Raw genomic sequence first — 17,167 nt, 5'->3', positions numbered from 1 at the left:
TGGAAATATCAACAGAGCGACACGTTCCCTCTGAGCCTAGTTTGCTTTTTGGTCTTATCTTGTGCTTTCTGTAGTGGGCCACGTGGCACTAGTGAAGATGGTTGTGCTACCCCGATTAATGTATTATTTTGCAAACCTTCCCCTGCTCATCCCTCATTCCTTCTTCAGACAGGCCGCACCTCAGATTTGGTCACTGGGGCGCTGTCGCGGAGCTCTTCCCACTCTAAAGCTACCCATGACTGCAGGTATATTAGGACTTACAGGCTTAGAACACTGTTATTTAGCTGCACAGGATTAACAGGTGGCTCGTAGTTGTCTGCCTGCCCCTTGCATGAGATGGTGCTTATCCGTAAAGACTTTAAGGAGGTCTTACTGCACTTCTCATTGTTTCCTACTGACCATTCTACGGAACATCATCCTGATTTATCCTGCACAACTTTCTCTTCCCTTGCTAAAGCCTGTAAACTCACTGATACAAAGAAACCCTGTGCTCCTGCACTACCTTTGCTAGGCCTTCCCACTTGCACAGGACGGCTGCGATTGAGCAACTCAGTCGCATGCTGCTGGCTTCTTAAAATTGGGTGATTTGTTTCTGGACGACGAGCTACTAGATTTCCAAACCCTTATGTCAGACTACCATCTTCACCCAGGTCAACTCCTTACTTTCAAACACCTTAAACAATCGTTAAATGCCCTATTTCATGTCTGCCACTTAGCACTAATCCTACATGAAGTGTGCCAGAAGCTCTACACCATAGGGACTGGTAACTGATAAGACGGGTGTACATTGCTTTCAATTTGCTGGCTTTATTTGTTTTAGGCTGTCCAGCTTTAGTTTGTCGCTTCCATTGCTCAAAACTTATTTAGTATGCTCCCTTTCTGTAAACAGGCCTGTAAATCTTGTTCTTATCTCATCTCATTTGCTGTGTATTCAAACAACAAGGTCAAATGTCAGGCACTGTCTTCAGTGGGAGCTTGGTGTTTACTTTTCTTTCTCTGACTTCAAAGTGAGAAGATTATGTGACAACATTTAAATGAACTGTGCAAGGATTTCAGAAGATATCAGAATTAGGAACACAAATGAATCACATTTTTGTTAATTCTGAACTGTGCCTGGAGAAAATACCTCAATATGATTAAAACAAATCATTACACTAGGTGATGCAGTTTCTACACACCGTCTGTGCACTAGACAAACTGTATGTCTGTGCAAATGTAATGGTCATTTCAATCAAAAATGTGCTGCCTGTAATGGTAGTGGGTTAACACACCATGCATATTCCATTCCACTGTACTCTGCACCACTCCACACCACTCACCCTACTCTGCACCACTCCATGCCACTGCACTCTGGGTCACTCCACTCTACGCAACTGCACTCTATGCCACGTCACGCTACGCCTCTCTATTCTACTGTGCACCACCCTACTCTATTCCAATGCATGTTATGCCTTTCTACACCAATGCGCTCTGAGCATCTGCACGCTACATCACTCCAGTCTAGGCTACACCAGTCTACTACCACAACTTCTCTCTATGCCACTCTGCAAAACTGCACTCTACGCTTCTGCACTCTATGCCAATACACTCTATGCTAATGCACTTTACTCTGTAACACTCAACTCTATTCCCTGCACTCTACACCAATACACTGTACGTCACTTTAATCTACTCTGGACCACTGTCCTCTATGCCAAGACACTCTGCACATCCTTACGGTATGCCATTATACTCTATGCCATTCTACGCAACTGCACTCCACCCTGCACCTCTCCACTTCACTCTACAGTGAAACAATCAACTTTACACAATTGCACTCTATGATACTGCACTCTACCCTGCACGTCTCCACTCTATGCCACTGCACTCTATCCTGCACCTCTCCACTTCACTCTACTGTGAAATAACCTACTCTACGCCACTGCACTCTACGCCACTGCACTCTATGCCACTCTGCCCCACTGCACTTCAAACCACTTCACTCTATGCCAATGCACTCTAAACAACTGCACTTTATGCCACTTCACTCTACTCTGCACCAATGTACTTAATGCTCTCTATGCCACTCTACTCCAGTGTACACCGCTGCACTCTGACACACTACTCTGCAACACTGCACTCTCCGCTGTATTCTACACCACTCTACTCTGTACTAATGCATTCTGCACCAATACACTCTATCCCGCTGTACCCTGCGTCACTCCACTCTATGCCACTGCACTCTACAGCACTATGCTCTACTTTACACTACACCACTCCACACTACTCTACACTGCACTCTATGCCACTCAAGTCTATTCTGAACTATACGCCACTGCACTATACACCACTCTATACTACTGCACTCTTTGTCACTCTTTGCTGCTTGTTCCATTGCACTCTATGCCACTCTACTGTGCCCCACCCCACTCTATGCCACTGCACTGTAAACAACTGCACTCTACTCTGCACCAATGTACTCTATGCCACTGCTCTCTATGCTACTCTACTCCACTTTACACCACTGCACTCTGACACTCTACTGTGCAACACTACACTCTCTGCCAATGCACTCTACACCGCTCTACTCTGTACTATTGCATTCTACGCCAATGCACTCTATGCCACTGCACTCTACACCACTCTACTCTGCATCACTCCACTCTACAGTACTATACTCTACTCTGCACCACTTAACGCTACTCTAGTTTGCACCACTCTACGCCACTGCACTATACACCATCTATACTACTGCACAACCTGCCACTCTATTGTACACCACTCTACTCTACGCCACTGCACTCTATGCCACTCTACTCTGCACCACTGCACTCTATGCACCACTCTAATTTATGCCTCTGCATTCTATGACACTGCATTGTACGCTGCTGAAATCTATGCCCCTGCATTTAATGCCACTTCACTCTACACCCCTATATTCTGCATACTTCTATGCCAATCCACTCTATACCAATCAACTCTACTCCTTATCACTCCACTATATGCCACTCTACACAACTCCACAGTATGCCACTCCTAAACATAACACTCTCTGCCACTCCACTCTACAACACACTACTCCACTGTATTCCACTCTGTGACACTCAGCGCCACTCTCCTCTATTCCACTAACTTTTAGCCATGCTGAACAGCAGCCAATCTGGTTTATAACATGGCTAAAGCACATTGGCAAAGCCAATAACTCTTGCGTAGATGAGACCTATTGGCTTTGCCAATGTTTCTTAGTACTATGAGGTGCTGCGGTCCCTGAAAGCACTGTGCATGTGTTAGTCCTTATTTTAAACATGCATTACACACAGCATAATATAGGCTGCCACAAAATGTGCAAATACATTTAGGTTAAATGAAAAAAGCCCTTCTAAAATACAGATTTCAATAATATACAGATAATACCTAGTGCAAACCTTTTCATAACTGTCCAATAAAACCAAACACTCCACAGCTCAGCTTGGAACACTCTTTACAGTAACTCTCTAAAAGAAAATAACTTTGCTATCAGAAAGCTTCAAGTCACTCCTTCGATTAAAGCCAATACAGGTTTCCAAGCCCCTTTACATTTACAGATTTACCAACTGGGCACATTTGCATTTCTTTTTGAGGGAGACACCCTGGCAAGAAGGTCTGTTTCTTATCTGTCTGTCTCTCTCTCTCTCTCTCTCTCTGGATCAGAGCACAGGACACTTCCTGCCTTTCAATCCAGCTGTGAAAACTGAATTGTCCTAGTTACATTTGTCCTTTGGCAGAAAGGACAAAATTATGGTCAAATGTTGTCTGTTAAGCCTCTCATCGCGGACAATGGACGGTAAAGCTAAAATCCGGGCAGTTTGTGAAAATTACAGACGGGTGGCCACCCTTTTTATCGCACTTCAGTGTACAGTTCTGTTGCGTGACCATCTCAGGCATTGCAGTAATGAGGGAAAATGACCAAAAATGTGTTATTTTAACGCGAGATGTGTGGCACTTGGCAGGGCTGATTGGGGGAGAACCTGTGATGAGGGGAAATTATTATATTTTGGGAAGACTGCTTATTTTAATTTGTCAGAGAATTAAATGGGCATGTGGTATTTGATTTTAGTTTTTCTTAGAAGTTATCATGCAGAAGAACTGAATGAGGAACATAATCTGAGAAGAATTGAGAAGTTTGGGGCAGGTAGCTTTGGACATATTATCATTCCTTCAATGGCAATAGCTGAGAATGAAATAAAGATTAGACAATAGTCTGGAATTGTGGATAGATTTGCCCTGGGTATGGCATGGTCTTTTAAGCTGGTGAATATAGATATATTGGCAGTGATGGCATTGGTAATGCAGAACCATCTCGCCTTAGATATAATCTTGATGAAGGAGGGCAGAGTCTGTAAGGTAATTTGGTCAAAGAAGGGTTGTACTTATGTCCCTCACTATAATGGGCTCATTGATGCACACGTCACTAACATAACAATTTGACATATGAAATCAAATCCTTATAGGAGCCAGCTGTCTAGTAAATGGTAGGGTCTTGGATAAAGAATTTAGGGAATGGCTTTGGGAAAGTAGGTGAGTAGTTTAGTTGTATTGGTGATGGGGTTCTCCAATAATAATAATGTTGAACTGTGCAATGTCTTTATTGTTCTTATTAAAACTAATGTGTATAGTGAAAGGTCATAATAAGAAAGAAGAGAAACAAGATTGTATTAAGTCTTGAAAAAAGAGATGATCTGAGTATTATGTTGAAATGGATGTCTATTGGGATTGAATGTACCAACAGATGAGGTGAGTGGAGGAGGATGCTAGAGAACTAAAAAGCTGAAGACTTTGAACGACTAATATTTAAATTGATAAATAATGTTAGTAATGAGCTGTTTAGTATTTTTTTTTAATGATCAGAGGGGGAACTGTTATAGCATTTTTCGAAATATGCAAATTGTGCAAATGTTGTGTGATTTTTTTTTTTAAATACTTGACTGTTAATAATGGATAGGCAGAACCAATGAACCACTGAAGTTGCAGTTAAAACTAGTTACTTAGGACAGTTAGAAGTGTAAATAATGCCACAAATATTTATGCCACATTTTTGTGTAAATCGGGATTTATTTTAAAATGGGAGCAGTTTTCTAGTGTTCTGTTCAACTTCTCCCACTAATTCCCTCTCTCAATTAGTATCCTGATGTAAAGCCATCTCTCCCTTTTCTGCAGAGCAAGCAAGTGAATGATGTCAATGTAATAGAATTATACATTTGTTAGATAGTGTGTATTGTGAATAAAGCTCCCATAATGTACTCAAACTATCATTTTCAAGGAGTTCCACTGGAGAAGAGTTGATGTTAAGTTCTGTGTGCCATTGTTTATGTTTCATTTGAATTATACGTGTCTGAAGGACTTTTGATGAGGAAGCAATGGAAGATTTCTCTTACATTAAGAAATGGGTTAGTGCTTAATAATTTAATAGTTTTAACTATTATGTTATTGATTCTTATTTGGCAAACATGACCCTTACCACGACTTTTTTGCCATTGGACATTCTTAATTAGGGAAATGATTCTGCATTTTACATTGTACTTCTGTACTGAGCCTCCCTGGCAATTTATGCATTTTTCTGATTTACAGCATTTTCAATTATTCTGTAATAAATGGCCCTTTTGCCTTATTTTTTTTAATCTAGAACTCAGTCCTTCATGCGTCTAACATGTTATTATGCTTAACTGAGTTAATTTGTACCATCCCTGGAGAGGATTGCAGTGCAGTTTGTAAGCCAGGTCAACAAGAGAGTTCAGAGCTGAATTATTTTGATGAGAATGTTGGGGTGGGCAGATATTGGGGTTCAGCTCCCACAATACCACCTGTGAGATAATACTGAACCATTGAGCAGGTTCTGAGGCTTTGTGGTGTAATAAATGATGTTAAGATTAAATTCCCACACCTAGTAACTGCGACACGGTGAACTGAGTGTTATACTTTTATTTTTTTTATGTTGGGAAGGAATACCATGTTGCCTGTGAGGGAACAAGGGTGTATTATTGTTATGTGTGTTTGTTGTGGCCAAACATCTCTGCAGCTGGTGTATGGTTTTGGCTGAGGGCCATATGACCAAGTTAATGAAGGATAGGAAGGGTCTTTTGCAGAAATTGAGTCTGGTGCAACAGCTGTCCCGAGCTGCTGGGCCCAGCTGCTAGCTATGACCAAACAAAAACCACTGGCAGCGCCACTAGGTCCTAAATGCAAGCCCTAATAGCTTTGCCAGTGCTTGATGTTCATGCCACCTTCGTGACCAATGAGACCCAGGAAACCAAGTGCAGGGCGGGGGTCGCCGAATGTCAAGATGTCAAGGCAGAGGAAGCAGCCAGGTCCCCGCCCACCCTCGCCACCAGTCGGCTCCATGGCCGCCGCCGAGCAGCTAATTTGTGCCCGACATATTCCTGCTAAAAGGGGCTGCTTCACCGGGCCTCGGGAGAAGCCGCCCGAAGCAGGCCGGGCACCGTACACAGGACCCGGCGCAGGGCCCCAACCATCCCTGATGGGACCACCTGGCCTAGAACAGTGGCCCTCGCGCGCGTGGGGCAGCTCCTTCCGGGGCGGCTCGGGCAGTCTTCTCCGGATGGCAGCGGGGGCAACCCTTTCCGGGGCAATTCGTTAAAACAACCCAATCGCAGACTCCCTGCGGGACGGTACGGCCAACAAGCCCCTCCCAGTCCCGTCATCGAACCTGTCAATCAAAACAGAGCCGCTCAGGGATTGGCTGTCGCCCCCTTCAGTTTTTGAAGTAGTAAAGAGCCGACCCTCCGCCGGGGCCCGGGCGGTGAAGTCCCACGCTCGGGGAGCGCCTCCCGCCTGATCCCGGAGAGCTGGCTCGGTGGTTGGGGGGGACGGCCCTCGGCGTGGAGCGCGTGCCCCTGGCGGCCAGGTAACCCCCGAGGAGGCGTGCTCCGGGGGAGCGGGCGGGTGCCAGCGCGGCCGGGGCATTGTGTGCCCGAAGGGGGTGTGAGCCTGGGACAGCGCGGTCTGTGCTCGCCTGGGACCGGAGCCCCCGGCGGGCCCCGCGGCTTCATTCATCCCCCGGCGAGAAGAGGCCGCCCCTGCCCGCTTATAGCGGTACTCTCGAAGGAGAGGGGCTCGGCCGCGCTGCGGCACCGGGCTGAGGGGCACCGGGGACCGGCAAGGGGCCAGCGGGGGTGGGTGCACATTACTCCACCTGTACCCTTCCCTGATCTCCGAGCAAGCCCCTGCTTGAAACAAAATATTAGAGGGCCCGATTCACAGAGGTAAACTTATAACCACACACGAAAAGTTAAGCTTTTTTTTGGCCATTACAGCCTTTTCTGTTATATCAATCGATCATTGATTTCTGAAGTGCTGCTAATCACCCGTGGGGTCTCAAGGCGCTGTTTGTGCTGCTGAGTCGAAGAGCCAGGTGTTGAGGGCTTTCCTGAACTGCTCCAGTGATGCATCTGCCTGAGTTTGAGAGGTAGGGTCTTGTAGGGTCTTCCATGTCTGGGCTGCCAGGGAGGAGAAGGATCTTCCTCTTGCTGTGCTTTTCTGGATCTTTGGAACGGCTGCGAGGGCGAGCTGGGAAGAGCGGAGATGTCTGTAAAATTACTATTACTAAAATTAAACCAGTAGTTTGTAAATAGGAAGAAATAGAATTACTTAAGTGTAAGTTTACTGTTGTAAGGCAGGCCCTCAAGTCTCTTCAGCGCTTGTTAAGGAAAGGTGGAACGCGAATCGCAGGGACAGACTTAACAACATGTATTTCAGGAAAGTGTCCTCCTCAACCTCTTCAATGAAATGTGTCCATCACGTGTGTTCCTTGATGCTTGCTGAGGTGTCCCACTTTATCTAGTAAATGGTGAACACAGGTCCACTGGAAGCCAAGGTAGCGGTGTTTGTAGGATGTAATCTGGGACTTAAGTGCAGTAAATTGAAATAATACTTTGCCTTTACATTAATGAATGTTCATGTGTCTGATTGTTTCCAAGCCTAATGCTCTAGACTTACAGTGCGGTGTAGACGTGAAGTAATGGACATCATAGTATTCAGTGACAAAACAAACACATTGCCCTCCTTATTTGAGCTGTAACTGTAAGAAAGCTGATACAGGTAACTGCGAGAAAACAGCTTTTCTTGCAGAAAAAAAATAACCCCACTGGTGGACGGGGGAGCACAGCGCGTATCACCGCTACACGTTCTCTGCTTTGTCCCAAACATTCCATCCAAACTCTTTTAGCAATGTTATTGCTACACTTTTCATTTTCCCGCAGACTTTTTGGAAATTACCTAATATGCCACACGCCGAACATCGTTGATTTTTTTTTGCAGGACATTTCCTGTCATTGGCGTAGTGTCCAGAAAATCCACACCTGAAACAGGTAATACGTGTCTCATAATTTTTCACCTTCTGTCCGCTAGACACATTTTTCTTCCTTAGGACAACCTTGTCATTGTTGTTCTCACTTTGTTTGACTTTATGGACAACATCACTTGATGAGTATAATTTTCTTCATTATGCTCCTTGGATTCAGATAGGACAGCTTTTGCACATCTACCGGTGACTTCTGTGCGTTTAACTTATTTAATTGATTCTCCCTTGGCCCATAAATTCTCATGAATCTTAGTATTGGCAGATTGCATGACAATTTGATCTCGTATTAATTCATCATGTAATGATCCAAAGCGACAAGTTAGTGCAAAGGTTTTTAAAGCTACAATGTAGTCATCAATCGATTCTTCTTTCTTTTGTTTCCTGTGAAAAAAGTTAGTGCCTCTCTAAACCCACACAATCGGTTAGTGCAAAATGCTTATCCAAATCCTCTAATGCTTTGGGGAAAAACATCACCCTGTACATCTATTTTTTCAATGCGATTGTCTATTTTTGAGCCTGACGGTTCTAAGCAGTGTAATATAACCTTCTTCTTCCTTCCCCCCCCCCCCCCCCCCCTAAGTAAACTCTTCATCCTCATCAAATCTGGAAATATAACTTTTGAAATATTCACGCCATTCTTACCACTTAATCGAGTAATCACCAGTTGTATAGTTAAACGGTTGAGGAGGTGTGAGGTTCAATGGGTATGCCATGTTGAAGACAAAATGAAATGAACTGTAGTGCTAGAAGAATGCGTGTTGCTATTGAAGTTAACTTAATATTGCATATCGTTGGGCATATTAATGTTGATTGCAACACTGTACCACTGTATTTAGAGACTAGAACAGCTTGTCGTCATCTGACTAATCCCAGCCGGAACATGCACGTCAATGTTTACAAAGTGTGTGCACAATACAGGAAACGGTAAACAGTGAGTGTGTGTATGCAAAATTAGGCAAGTATGAAATTGTAAAGCGTGCACATCGCAGTTAAATTAAAAGGGTAAGACAAGCGCAACACAGCAGGTTGTGTGTAGGAGTAGTGAATTAATTTAAAGTGGTGGTACAAAGTAAGTCAAAAGAGACAGGTTATTTATTGTTTGCCTTTCAAATACTTAAAAAAAACAGTTGGTTCCATGATGGTGCCGGTACATGATGATGAGAAATGCGTCGTACTAAAATTCAAACTAGTTGAGACCACACAAAGGGTGGTGGTCGTTTCAGCCATGGTCCGGTGTTAGGGTTAATTCATCGCTAAAAATTGTAAGAATGCTGATACATGTAAGTGCAAGAAAACAGTTTTTATAGCAGAAAAAAATGACCCCCAGCTGTAGATAGGGAGTTCAGCGAGTCTCGTCGTTACACGTTCTCTGCTCTGCCCCAAACATTCCTACACCTGTCCTTTTATCCCATTCTAATATGACATCAGTCCCCACATTCTATCCTATGTCACGACACAAGCGCATACCTTCTTGCCACTTAGGAGCTATTCTCTTGTGTAGAAGCAGCCTTCAGGCCATAACAGAATAATCAGTGGCTGACAGTGTTGTATGTAGTCTCTACAAATAGTGACCATGGGTAAACCAGCGTGCACTCAACACAGAAACAGCCCTCATTATGGCCATAGACTGCATCCACTCAATCATGTGCAGAGATGACATAGCAATCCTCAACCCCCCCACCCCGCCCCCAGGACCACTCTGCTGCCTTCAACATGCTCTCCCACCCTACCCTCCTCCAGTGCCTACACAACACCAGAATCAAAAGACCTGCTTTTTTTGTTTTTGCTTTTTCTTGACTGGCAGAACACAAGCAGTCAGCTTGGCACATTATGCTTCGGACACCTGCAACCTCATCTGTGAAATATTGCAAACTCCGCCTCAGCCTGATCCTTGCCAATACTTATATGATCCCTCTGGCCAGCGTTGCCCTGCTCCCACAACATCAGCGTCCTTTCCTTTGCGTTCAACAATAAACACCTGGACCAAGTTCATTCCTTATATGACCGAAGTTACCAACTGGATTGAAATCAACTGTTGCAAACTCAACACCAACAAGACTGGTCATGATCTTTGGCAAGAGCTCCTCTCAGTTGGCTCCACCTGGTGGCCGCCCAAGATAGTGCCCATGCTTGCTCCTCCCAACACCCATGCAAAGAACTTCGGATAATCAGTGACAGCAAATGAAAAGACCATGCAAGCTAATGTCATCACAGTATCCTGGTTCCACACCCTGTTTATTTTGAGGAAAACTTTCAAGTAGTTCTGGACTGACAACCTCCAAACCATCACAAATGGTCACTAGTAAGGCGGACTATGGGAACACCCTATTACACAGGAATCCGCAAGCATCTCGATAGAAGACTACAAACTGTTTAGAATTTAGCAGCCAGAATCACCTTCAATGTCCAGTGCAGCCATCTCAGTGGTCCCACCTCAGAGCTACACTGACTCCCAAAAACACAAGCGTGCACAGTTCAAACTCCTTACTCACTGCATCAGGGCAGTACGGAAGCTTTGATCTTCATACCTCTACAGTCACATCTCCTCTCACAGACCTTCCAGACACCTTTGCTCATCCAAACTCCTACTTGCAAAAATATGCAGAACGAGGCCTAGAGGCTGGGCCTTTTTTTTTTTTTTACACCTCCCTGCCCCCAAAAGCATGGAACAGCTGACCACCACACATCTGAGTCTCTGCTTCACTTCTTGCGTTCCACAAGCATCTGAAGACCTGGTTCTTTGAATAACCCCCACCCAGCTGGCTCTCCTTGGCGAGGCTATACTCTCACACGCTGAGGGCCAGCATACCCTCCCCAGTGACCGTGCTTTACAAATACTCACACAGTAACACCCTGCTGTATTGTGCCATTAGAAGTTAATCTCCACAGAATGAGGAATAACTGCCCCTCCACCTGACATATAATCGGATAGTTAGTGACCTCATTGTGGATGTAAAGTGCTTTTAAGCTCATGAATCTTGTGAAGGAAGTGTCTACATCTCGCTAAAAGTAACTGGAGTATCTCACTGAAAGCATGTGTGCCTCATTCAGTGTGAGCTTTTGCATTGTCCCTAGTGAAACCTGTCCATCTAACGGAGGGGATAGCTAGTGCAGCATGCAGAGTTTATTAGCGCACTAACATTTGCTAAAGTTAATACAAATTTATAGATTTTCTTGATTGAGACTTAGGTTTTTCTTTGAGGGCATCTTGCGTATCCTACGGCGTGTGAAGTGCGTGTATACCACTTTGCAAGTAGCTAATGAATCTCACTGAATCAAGATTTTAGATCTAACCGAAGGATTAATTTGAGCTTGTTTCTGAGGGGACAACGTATTGGTGCATTTTTGCTTCTTTCTTGGGTTGAAGTTGCAGCATACACACACTTTGGATCTTGTTTTCCTGTGTTGTCCACTTACTGGTTTGGGAGCAGTGTTAGGTTTTGTTTTGGTGTTTTGTTGTCTTCCATAATTAGCAGTTTACTGTAGCTCCTTAATGGATAACAACAAACGTGATGCTTTTACTTTCTTTACATGTGTGTTTTTTGTTCTGCCCGATTTCAGTGTTCTCCACAGTGGCACTGAGTAACTTTGAGGCACATCGTCATTGTTATATTGAGGTTTGTCAGTTTTCTCAATATGTGTTAGACTTCATAGCAAGCCATGTCTTTGTTAGACGGCATGCTTACAACTTCGTACATGAATACGATGGAACTGGACATTAAGAGTTATGATATTATATATGTTGGGGTCCATTTCTTTTCTCTGTTGTCCCAGTCGCCAGACCTGTTTACGCTAAATTGTGGAAAAGTGAACAGGAACCTCAAAACACTGCCAGGTTTGGTATACATTGGTCAAGGAGTGGCCTCTGTATAAAAGGAGATGGGGTGGTAAAACTTTTTTCCCTTTTCAACTGGAAATCTTCAGGTAGCTTTAGCAACCCAAGCAGAAAAAGAGCTGCATGACCGTGCAGCAAATGAAAGTTGCTTACAGCGCAGTTCAATTTTATCTTCCTCTCTTTTTTTTTTTGTTATTCTTATTAATGGTTTGTTGTATTTTGATGTATGTGTGAGTGATAAATGTACAATCTGTTACATGCTTTGCACGTTTATAAATTGAAAAGGCCTTTGTGGCGCGGGCTGAATGGCCAGGTTGGTTTGTGGTCTCCGTGGCCCAAGTAGGAGCTGTGGGAGATTCAGTGCCGCTCCCTCCCTGGGGATGGCGCATGGTTATTTAGGGCCAGATGTTAGCAAAGGGTTTTACCCATTCTATGTCTATGGTAAAATGTGTTCGTACATATGGCCCTTAATACGGTCACCCTTACCCTGCTGCTGACTTCTCCTCCCCTTTTCCCAGCACTAGCCTTCGCTTTTGTTGATTTGAAGCCACCATATTCTGAAGGGAAAAGTAGACAAAATATGTTATCAAATATGTCTATTGAAATAATAGAATGTGGAAAAGAGGTTAACAAAAAAAACTAAATGTTGTGCCTTGGAGGCTAATGCTGTGTATTGGGAGCAGGAGCAAGGGACCATCCTCCTGCTAAAATACAGCAGAGCCTTTACGGGGAGGTGGGGAAGGAGGCGGGGACTAGTAAGGCATTTTTAGTATTCAAGGACCGATTTGGCAGGGTTTAGTAGCAATAAGGAGTAGCAGATTTTATGCATTAGTGTTGCTCTATTATTCCCATAAGTCAGGCTCGAAAAATCGACACTCTCCCTCATGGCAAGTAAGTTATCAGGGTGGACTGTTTTTTTTTTTTTTTTTTAGTGCTTAGTGGCCCGTTCTGACGAGAGAGCTCAGTTTGGCAAACGTGTTTTCTTTATTCAGAAAGAAAGTGAACAATAAACATGTCTTTAACTGTTGTTTTTGTCTTGCCACATTTGCTGTGCAGTTAAAGGCAGAGACAAAATGTCAGCTTATGCCTTCTTACAAACTGCTGCTCACTTTATCCTGGGGATTGGTGTTTACTCTTCTTTCCCTAAACGCAAGGTTGTAGGATTTTGAAAAGTGAACTGCCTGATTATCAATGCAAGGTAGAGGTAGTGTGAGAGGAAAGGGTATAGGATGTTATTTTTTTCCCAATAAACAACATTAAATATAGTGTAAATGAGCTGTACAAGTATTTCCAAAACATATCAGCAGTTAGGAAAGCACATTTTGTTTTGTACTTCTGAAGTGTGATGGAAACAAACGTTTTAGTAGTATCAAAGCAAATCATAACACTTGGTCATGTGCTGAGCACATAAGTAACACTGTATGTCAGTTGGAAACGTTGTGGCCATTTCAATGGAAAATGTGCTGCCTTTTAATGACGGTGTGCTACCACACCCTGCTTTAGTAATATATTTGCAAAAGTGTTCTACAAAATGCACCACCGGCTACATAACTGCCACTCCCCTGCTTCAGTGGTGTAACATCGATAGCACGACTCTCCCCCACCCCCAAACCATATAAATTGTTCCAGCTCCACTGGTTCTGATTGGCAGATTGCAAAGCAGGCTCAGACTGCAGAGACAGAGTTGCATCAGCCAATCAGATTGCAGCTCACACATTTTTTCTTAAACACTTTTGTAGGCATTTCAAAGAAGAAAATGAAATCACATCTCGTATTCTCCAAACATTGCACTTGAACGATTACAGTTATACATAAGTACATGTCTTGGGTGTGTACTTCCCAAGTGTGCATCCTATTGGTAATAGTTCGATTATACATAGTGCCTACAGGTTGGTACAGTGGAGTCTATGGCCAGGATAGGGTTGGGGTGATGTTGGTCATACAGGAAAGTGTTATGGACTGGCATGGCATCCGACTTATTTGTGCCAAACATATTGAACTAAAGCTTGAAACTGTAAACTCGCCCTTGAGGTGGACCCTTCTGGCTAATGAAGGAATCAGTACTGTAGCTATGGTGTACGGACTGCAATCTGGCTATAGGAACCATGGTGTGAAGTCAAAGGGCACTGGGAACACAGCTGGCCAGTCACCTATGTCCTTAAGGTATGCACCCTGTTGTCTAGGACATCGTTGTCTATGGTCCGTGGGTTACTCCGTTATTGCTTTCTGTGTCACTTCCTGTGTCGGACTCCTCCCCTGAGCCGAGAGTCTCCTAGTTATCAACAACTTCTGTCCTCAAAGGGGCTATCGGCCTGATCCTTCTACTCTCCTCCCTCCTCGGAGCCCCCTCCTCCGCTTTGGCCCATCATGTCAGAGCCAGCATCCATGTGGTTAAGCTGGGTCCCTTTTTGTGTTTCCAAACCAAAGGCACACTACGCTTAGCCAATACTAAAGCCAGGTCCACAAATCTATCACCAATTTTTATTTGGGCGCGGTCGGCTAAATAAGCCTAGCAAACAAGTTGTCTATGTAGCGTGCAATTGATTTTTACTATGACCCCATCACCAAATTTCTGAAGACCCGTGCATTCCCAAGGTTTATGGCTGAAGTCTGTGTCCCGCACAAGGCAGCGGGGGAAGCCCAAAGCCTCACTGTTGTATATAAGTCTAAGCTGACCTGGGGTAGTTTTATATTGAATATATTTTAGTCGTGTATTTCGGGATCCCTTGGGTTGTATGCTAAAGTTGCGCTCCATTCAGTGTCTGTAAGGGTCCTATTCAGGTCTGTCTCCCATTCGGCCTGGTGGGGGGCATTGAGTGGTCTGTTTCTTTCCGATCAGTGCCCTGCAGAGCCAGGAGACGAGGTCAGAGCCCCCTCTAATAGATAGCATGGTCTTTCAGACCACATGTGTGGTAGGTTTGCCTACTGTATCGCCACAGAGGTCTCCTATAGCCCTCACCATTGCTTCACATGTCAAGAATTGCCCCTGAGATAGTCCGGTATGTTCTTCCAGGTTGCTGAATGGGAGCAACATTCCCTGGCCGTGCATCTCGCCCAATGTTGTATTCCTGCATTTGTCCAGTGACAAAGCTGTCCCGTTGTGAAGCAGGAGTATGGGTCACTGTGGGGAATTCCCACCAAGGGGGGGTCGCTGGCACATAAGGGACCTTAGCCTTTGTTTTCCTAAGTGTTCTCCACAGTTGGTGAGGGCCACAAATAGTAATATACCTGGTCTGGGGCCCCGAAGGCTGAGTTTAAGTATTTTGGCTAGGAGTCTGCCCCTGTTCAGATTGCCCTCGCCGGGAGCAATCTCCAAGAAATCCACCTCACCGGCCACCGCGCAGGCCACTGAAGCTGCGCCGGCCGAAAATAGAGCTCGAAGTCGGGTATTTCAAGCCCCCTGGCCACAGGAGGCAGGCAGAGAGTGGCAAAAGACCACACACTGATGTCCGCCATCCCATAGCAGTTCCCAAAGGAGTACATCCAATGACCGAAACCGGGAGGCTGGGAGCGAAATGGGTAAATTCACAAAATAAGAGTAGCCTATGGAGCATCACCATGTTAGTGAGAAAGATGCGCGACATGGTGGGCAAGCGAAGGGAACGCAAACAGAGGACAGCCGACCTTAGCGCTCGAAACGTTTTCCCCAGACTACCCTCCCGTAGGTTAGGGAGATCATGATAAATCTGGGTATCAAGATAGCAAAATGAGTGAGGCGCCCAAGTAACATTGTTTGAGCAGGGGGCGGGCTTGCAAAAGACCATCGTAAAAACACCTCTTTCTGCGGTTCAGGCAAGGTCCAGAGCAGGCGCCAAAGTCGTCCAGCAGGCCAAGCACCTGTGGCAGGGTCATCGCCTGGTTATCTTCATATAAAGAGAGTTTATGTGGAACTGCCCATTCCGGTGTATTCCCCAGTCTTGGCCCGCTTTTCTGAGCCATACTGCCAAGGGCTCAATGGCTGTAGCGAACAGCAGCGGTGACAGCGGACACCCCTGCCAGATACCTCTGTGTATGTCGTAAGTACGTGAGATCATCCGTCCTGTCTTAACCCTTGCTGTGCGGCGTCTGGAAAGAAACTTGACCCAAAAGCCCCTAAGCCTTCCTCAGTCCCATCTGCGACATGGTGGCCCCTTGGAAGTCCCAGCTCATGGTGTCGAAGGCCTTTTCAAGATCCACAGACACTATCATAGCTGTTGGGTCCAGACAGCTCACCCTTGTGTTTTCTGTCAATAATATAGTGTGCTTCTCATTTACTGGTGATATTCAGAACCTGAGATACTGTTACTGCCACCACTTGCATGCCGTACTTTAGTGCTTTGTCTAGGATTGAGTAGCAGCGTCGGACTGCATGTGAAATGTGGTCCATCTTGGCAAGTTCTTCTCCCATGTTATGGCAAAGAATTGTACCACTTAGGCTGCCTTGGAAGCTGGTTGTGTCGTTACTCTGCTGCTCCAATCTCTGGGACTGCCATAGTATGCTACACCTGCAGGCCCCTCTGTGTGATGCTACGTGTTGAATCCCAAAAAGTTTCTTTAACACCAGGAAGTGTTTCATCTTAGCATAACAGATTGAGAGTATTCCTAAAAAGGGAGAGTTTTTAAACATGAACTGAGAAACATTCCTGCCCCCACCCTGATGACAATACTCTTAGTGAACTAAGTCAGGGATCATATGACTCCTGTGTGCATTTTTATTATGCATGAAGCAAAAGATTAGTTTATTAAAAACGTTTTTTTGTACAGCATACATGTTGAACTTGTGTACGTGAGGGTGCTCTTGTGATATTGAAGAAAAAGGAGACATGGTAAAATATATGTCTAAGATCACAATTAGTGACTAGTGTATGGTCAAGCATTACATTTAGGTCAAAAGTATTAAAGTTACTAGACGTACAGGTCTGGTGGTAATTTTATGATTTTCTGAGGCCTGTAAATGTACGTGTTGTATATTTGATGACACCGAATGTCATCGATTCAGCCAATAAAGGCAAATTAAA

General features: G+C 44.7%; 1 protein-coding gene across 1 annotated transcript in view; it reads left to right on the top strand.

Annotated features, from left to right (window-relative positions):
• The first annotated feature begins 6,649 nt into the window (after positions 1-6,649).
• Positions 6,650-17,167, top strand: part of XNDC1N (XRCC1 N-terminal domain containing 1, N-terminal like) — a 305,166-nt gene continuing 294,648 nt past the window's right edge. The window contains exon 1 of the mRNA XM_069203429.1: positions 6,650-6,880. The gene's annotated coding sequence lies outside the window, so the exon portion shown is untranslated. The remainder of the gene's footprint in view (positions 6,881-17,167) is intronic.

The sequence above is a fragment of the Pleurodeles waltl genome, chromosome 8 (genome assembly GCF_031143425.1).
Source record: "Pleurodeles waltl isolate 20211129_DDA chromosome 8, aPleWal1.hap1.20221129, whole genome shotgun sequence".
Lineage (NCBI taxonomy): Eukaryota > Metazoa > Chordata > Amphibia > Caudata > Salamandridae > Pleurodeles > Pleurodeles waltl.
Note: the sequence above shows the minus strand (reverse complement) of the source record. Positions and strands in the feature narration are given on the sequence as shown.